At 40.9% G+C, this 7,202-nt stretch overlaps 1 protein-coding gene across 2 annotated transcripts in view; it reads left to right on the top strand.

Moving 5' to 3' along the window:
- The window catches only part of DAB1 (Dab, reelin signal transducer, homolog 1 (Drosophila)), a 1,330,586-nt gene that overhangs the window by 444,858 nt on the left and 878,526 nt on the right, over window positions 1-7,202 (top strand). The window lies entirely within an intron of this gene.

The following is a 7,202-nucleotide window of genomic DNA, read 5'->3' as shown; positions in this document are numbered from 1 at the left end:
CCTTTTTGTGCCACCATTACAGAGCTTCCCTATCCACAGCCTGAGAGGCATCACTGTAGGTTCATATGTGTGTTAGGATTTGTGATGGAAAAGGAGAAGAAGAGACTCTTCACAGTTTTTCATCCCTGTCTTCCAAGCCCATAATAACTCCTTAAGGCCGGTTTTGGATGGACTGTATAGCACACCCCCAACCCCTACAAAAATACCCAGGCATCTGAGCCCAGTTCCCTTGGAAACATAAACAAATCCACTTCAGTCCTTTGAGTAACCAAAGACTCAGGAGAGAACAAATAGAAAGACTGCAGCTACTTTGATTCCCTCTGTCTTTTCTCTCTTTGCCCCTCCAGAAATTGAATCTTCTCCATTGACTGCACATCTGCATTTCAGTAGGCAAGCTGCCATTATTCAATGACAGCATGCCCTGATTTTTACCATGGAAAACTGGGGCTGGTTGAGATGACCCAGGTGTGACCGTCCTCTGTCAGCAATGCAAGAAGGAAGTATCTGACTAAAAATCTCACAGCAATGGAGAGCATCGCTGTTTACCGTTCTCATAGGCTGTTCAAAATGTTGGACCAAGATCTGTCCCATCTAGGGCCCAGACACCGCTGAAGATTCCTTTCTCTGTACACCTCAATAGGTCCCATTTATGCTCTTAAAATTGTCCTTGTGACAAGAATGGCTATCCAGTGGTATGATTGTCACTTTTTCTTTTCATTTATTGGCCCAGGTTTTAAAGCTTGGAAGAGAAATAGGAAGTATCCCCAAAAGTCGTATTATTCTATTTCCCACCCTCTTTTCATCTAGTTGCTCTTGACTTGTCCTTCAGACATCAGCTCAGATGTCATTTTCTCAAGGACACTTTCTGTGACACTGGCATGGCTCTTTGTACTGCTCTTCATGCCTCAGATCACAGTTGATCTTACATATACATATGCATGGATTTATGATTTAATTATACATGTCATATGCAAGTATATATGATGTAATTATGCGTGTACACATGCATATGTATATGATTTAATCGTTATGTGTTTGTCCTATTATGTAACATGTGTCTTCTCCACTGGAATATAAGTTTTATATGAGGAAGAGCCATGTCTGTGTGTTCACCTTTGTTTCCACAGAACAAAGCATAGTCTCTGGCACATAGTATGTTCTTGATGAGTCTTTATTCAATGAATCATTGGAAAAATAAAAGAAAACGGGCATGGTGACTCATGCCTGTATTCCCAGCACTTTGAGAGGATGAGATAGAAGGAATACTTGAGCCCAGGAATTTGAGACCAGCCTGGGCAACAAGTGAGACTGTCTCTACAAAAGATACAAAAAATTAGGCAGGCACAATGGCATGCACCTGTAGTCCCAGATATTCAGGAGGCTGAGAGGGGAGGATCACTTGTTTTCCAGAAAGTCAAGGCTGCAGTGAGCCATGATCCTGTCACTGCACTCCAGCCGGGGCAACAGGGTGAGAACCTTTCTCAAAAAAAAAAAAAAAAAAAAAAAAAGAGAGAGAGAAGAAAGAAAATAAATATGCATTATTTGGTTAATATAATTTTTTCATGGCTTATGAATGAAGCAATATTTGGTGGGGCTACCTAAGACTAACCATGCTTTCAGTGATTGACTCGAAGGACTCACAGGACTCAATATCTTAACATATAGTAATACTCAGGGCTAAGATTTATTATGGAAGTACCCCCCAGATGTACAGCTAGATGAGTAAGGGAAAAACATTAGTAGAGTCTGAAGGAATTCATATTAGGTTTCCTAATCTCTCTCCTTCCCGGGAAGTATTACACAGAATGTACTCTACCCCCAGCTGCCAAAATACAGCAACATTTGTGATGTTTCTGGCCTAAAGAAGCCCGCTTGGGACTTAGTACTCAAGATTGTTTTTGGGCGCTAGTCACATATGCAGTCTCCATCTAGCAACTACTAAAATTCTAGACTCCCAGAAAGAAAGGAGGTTTTCTGCACACACTGCATTGTTTGCATAAACAGTCTAGGTATAGTAAATCAATCTTATCAGTTAGGGACTATTTAAAGAGCCAAGTTGCCAGACATCAGCAAAGAACCAATCTTGTAGGCAGGCCCTTCAAAAGGTGTGCTTCAGGCCTATGTGTCAATTCTTTCCTGCACAGGGAACTATATATATATTTTTTTTCATGTGTAAGGAGACATACATACTCACATACATGTATACACATTAGCCAATACCTGGGTGAGAGATGCAGTTCAGAGACGTGTTTGAGAAGGCCAACTTTGAGGTCAAGCTGCCAGGGTTTAAATCCTGCCTCTACTACTTGCTCTGTTGCCTTGGACAAGTTTTATAACCTACCTGCTATTTAGTTATGTGTTAAAAATAGGAAAAGTAATAGGCCTACCTCATAGTATTACTGCCAAGATTGAAAATGATGAAGTACTCATTCAACAGTGTTTGGTAGGGAGTAAGAACATGTTAACTGATAGTGTCACCATTACTTTTGTCATTCTTATTCAGAGCATTCCAGAGGTTTCATGGTCTTTCGTTGCTCAGGACATCTAAGCTGGGTGACTGAATGAATCTGTAAGTGACAAGGTACCTGCGTTCTAATCATGTCTCTGTCAGTCACTTACAGAACATTCTTGGGCAAGTTAATTCCTCTCCCTAGCCTCAGTTTCCTCATCTTCACAAGATAGCAGTCGTTGTCTGGCCAATTGTCACAGCAGAGCAGGAGAGAGTGTAGAGTGTCGTGAGAAGGAGTCAGATACAATTGGACAAACACCAGTCTCCAACCTGTAATGTGAACATATCAACATAGTATCATACTTCTTAAGTACTGACTGCTGTTGTTATTAGCACTGCAGTAATGCTCACATGAGATAATGGATGTAAGAATGGTCTGTATTTACCCATGTAAGGAATTATTTTATTATCAGAAAAAGCAATTTGGGGCTGTAGTTGTACTTTAAAGAAATCTTGCTACTTACGAACCTTCAGCTGGGGTGGGAATCTCTGGGTGGAAGGGAGCAGGCTGAGCAAAGAGGTGGCAGAGAAAGAGCTGGGCCTCCACCAGACTGTGAGTTACCCAGACCCAGAGACTGTCTACCATATTGTTTCCCTGGCATCTGGCACAGTGCTTGTCACCTGGCAAGAAGCTCTCAATAAACGTTTGTTAGATGAATAAATGAATCCTATCAACTGGAAATATTACTCCAGAGAAACCATTGATTGAATGTTTACTGCCTAGCAAGAATTTTGTGCATTATCTCTTTACAGAATAATAGCAGTCTTGTAAGGTAGGCGGCATTCTTCTCATCTTATGCAGATGAGAAAACTGAAGCCCTGTGAGCTGAAGATCAGAAAACAAATACGAAACAGCCAAAATCAAAGCTATGTTCTCTGAGGTTTAAAACTACAAAACACTTTTGACTACCTACCACTGAAATTGTTTTATTGTTTTTATACTTCATTTTTCTTAAGCGAGCTTCTTAAATTTTTAATGCAATTGTTAGTTAACAATCAGATACTGTCTCGTAATTCACTTTTAAATTTTTCATAATGCACCATGGCAAGAGAAGAATGAGCCTCAGCTCAGATGCTATAAGTGAACCTCTGCCTGTCAGTTAAGGCTGTAATCCAAACAAGGTGAATGCTTGATGGGAGGGGGTTGGGAAAAATTAAACATTTATTGAATTATCTAAAAGAGTGCTCTACTAGGCTTTCTTAAAATGTGCTTTCAAGGTGATAGATTAACTGAAATAAAATTATTGAATTGAGAAGCCATTCATTAAGAGGGAATTTGAGGAAACCAGAATGCTTTTTATAATATTACCACCAGAGCTGCCCATAAAATGAAGTTATGTATTCTTAGGTGATATTGAAATCACTGGTTTGTCATCTTTTCCTCTCAGTCTTTTTTCTAAGAGTGTAAAAACTTATAATTTACAACTTCTGATATAATTAGAAAGTTAATTAGTTTTTCTCAGATTCCACCTGCTTTATTTTAACCACAATTTTCTTAGCCCATCCTCCTCTTTTTCTGGATTGTCATTTATGTCAAAAGTAGGATACATTTTTCTTTTTGTCTATCCTTGCTGTCAATTGAAATCTAAGACTCAATACATTAGCCAAGTCAGTCTCTGCATGCATACACGGCTGCATCCATTTTTCTTGTCTCATTTTTTTTTTTTCCTTGACTTGATTCCAATACTTTAATCAACCGGTTTTTGTTGAGCATATAATATGTGGTATCACTGAAACAGGGGAAAAGCCAGAACACAAAGAAAAAAAAAAATGAAAGCCCACTCTCAGTCCCCAAGATTACTGCGGCAGGAGGTGTGGTGGGAGATAAGATTAAAATGTATCAAAAGGAAAACTGTATGGTGCTGTGGAAAAAGCAGGAGTTTTAAAATCAAACGTCCACAGATTTGCCATGTATAAGCAGTGAGAACTTCAGAAAAGTTTTAAACCTCTCTGAACCTCAGCTCTCTCCTCTGTAAGATGGGGATGATTGGCTGGGCGCGGTGGCTCACGCCTGTAATCCCAGCACTTTGGGAGGCTGAGGCAGGCAGATCACGAGGTCAGGAGATCGAGACCATCCTGGCTAATGCGGTGAAATCCTGTCTCTACTAAAACTACAAAAAATTAACCAGGTGTAGTGGCAGGCGCCTGTAGTCTCCGCTACTCAGGAGGCTGAGACAGGAGAATGGCGTGAACCTGGGAGGCAGAGCTTGCAATGAGCCGAGATCGCGCCACTGCACTCCAGCCTGGGCAGCAGAGCAAGACTCCGTCTCAGAAACAAAAACAAACAAACAAACAAAAAACTATAGGGATGATCATGTCAACACCGTTGGAGTGTTTTAACAAATAATAAAGTAATATAAGTGAGGGGCCTGGCATAGGACCTGGAGCAAGGTAAGCTCTCAGGGATTGTCAGTGGCACCGGAGCTTTCCTGCTCTTTCCTTGCCCCCATCCTAGTGCCACCTTTATGATACCTGTAGGCAGGCCAAAGGGAGTACAGAAGGAAGTAGCCTTTGTATGTTCCAGATAAGTCACGAAAGGTAGAAGACATGGCTCTTAAACTGGACCTTGAAATACTAATAAAATAATAGTTATCCTCCCCATTATCATTATAGGAGGAGGAAAAAGAGGAATAGCTACTAATTATGGAGTACGAAGTATTGCCTGGCACTCCTGGCACTGTGTTAAATTCTTCACCATCTTCCATAATTTATTTTTCCTCACAAAATTTGATGAGGTGGATGTTATTATTATTCTCATCTTGAATATTGAGAAATAGGTCCAGAAAGTTTAATTGTCCAAGGTCACAGAATGACTAAGTAGTAAAGCTGGGATTGCAGAAAAGGAATGTTGACTGCAAAGCTAGAATTGAGCCACCTTTTGAGTTATCCTAGGCACAGACACTAACATGTGTAATTGACTTCTTTCTTCCTGACCAATGGGTCCTAGTTGGTTTTCTATAGTACAGGATCCCTTTAACAATGGCTGAACTGTTCTTCATTTTGATATGTGTTTGAAGTCCTACAGGAGAAGGGCAGGTTATGAAGGGGAAACAGGCATAAATGTTAAATAAAAAAAGGGAATCAAAAACTGGATCTGGCCTTTGGCAGCATTAATTTTTCTCCCAGTAACTTATCTAAGATTTAGCTCGTCTTATATTAAACAATAAAGAGTTACCATAGCAACCTCATTGCCATGTAATAACATTCACATCCTTCCCAACCGTAAAATCAAAGCCAGAGAGGCAAATAGAAACCATCAAATTACCAAATACCCATCTTCTTCATCTCTTTTTCCTTTGTAGAATGATTATTGATTACTTTCTTTATTGTAGGTCAGTGACACTATTACTAATTTTTTTCCCTTCCCCCTGTCTCTTGGTCTCTATGTGAATAAGAAGAAACGGGAGAGGAGCACATGGCAAGTGCCTCCAGTCCTCAGAGTGGCAGAGCACTTCCTATTCCAGGAGGACAAAGCTTGAGTCAGTGCCATCTCCTGCCAGCTGCTGCCAGTATTACTCTGGGGGCATTTATATCTCTTGCTGGCTGCAGAATGCTTGATTAACCCTGTGCACTTGCCACATCTGCTCCGATGCCTGTTTGCTGTATCTCTTCACTTTCTGGCAGGAATTCGCTGTCCATGTTGGAGCCCTGGGAGGCAGTGTCTACAGCAGATGTTCCATCCATGGTGCACAGAGTGGGGCAACTTGCTGCCTTGCTGCCCCTCCCCACTATCTCCGCATACCTGCTGCTGCTTTCTCCCTCTCTTCCTTTTGGATAATTCCTAGTTTTCCTGCAAGATTCAGGTCAGGTATTACCTCCATCACAAAGCCTTCCCTAATGTTCTCAGCATGGATGAGATGCTCCTCTTCTGATATTCTACAGGTCCTGTTTATTCCTCTTCCACAGCAGTGCTCACACTGTGTCACAAGAATGTACTCATATCCTGCTCATCATTATATGTAAACTACTGGAGGTAACTCTCTGCATATATATATCACATCTCCTAATATGCGAAGCACACAGTAGGAACTCAATAAACATCGCACACCCCACTTCCTTGGCAGTGGATAGCATGAAACTGTTTATTGGCACTAACCTATGGATAGTTAATCAGACTGACTGGTTCTCTGTTTCCTTCTTCTGAGGTTTTTACGTGTGAATAAAAGTAGACGGACTGAGAAGCAAGTTTGGTTTATCTGCTGTACCCTAGCAAACCACATCTTTTTAATTTCATGCACCAACGGAATGATACACTACACCTGTTACAGCGGGACAGCTTGCTACCTTGTATAACTCAACATGCTGATGCAGCTGGGCTTGCAAAATTATTCTAGGGGAGCGGAATCAGATCCAGGAGATCAGAAATGGTACCAAGTCTCCTCAGATGGTGTTTCTTTACCCTTTCCTCATGACCTCATCCTCTTGTGGGACCTGACCTGAACAACATTCACACATTCACTCAATGAAGGACAATTACACCTTACTATACACCGGGTCCCAGCAGCAGAATGCCTAATAAGAAAATTTATCTTATTTGAGATCATATAGTCATTTATTCAATCAACAAATGTTCATTGAGGACCTCAATACTTGTTTGTAGAATAAATGAGTGAATGAATGAAGAATTAAGGGTCTGTCCACTCTTCAGTCCAGTTTCTGCCCTGCTACCAGATCTATTATTCTAAAACCCACT

The sequence above is a fragment of the Mandrillus leucophaeus genome, unplaced genomic scaffold (assembly GCF_000951045.1).
Source record: "Mandrillus leucophaeus isolate KB7577 unplaced genomic scaffold, Mleu.le_1.0 Scaffold14, whole genome shotgun sequence".
NCBI lineage: Eukaryota > Metazoa > Chordata > Mammalia > Primates > Cercopithecidae > Mandrillus > Mandrillus leucophaeus.
The sequence above is the reverse complement of the archived record's forward strand: the minus strand, read 5'-3'. Positions and strand labels throughout refer to the sequence as shown.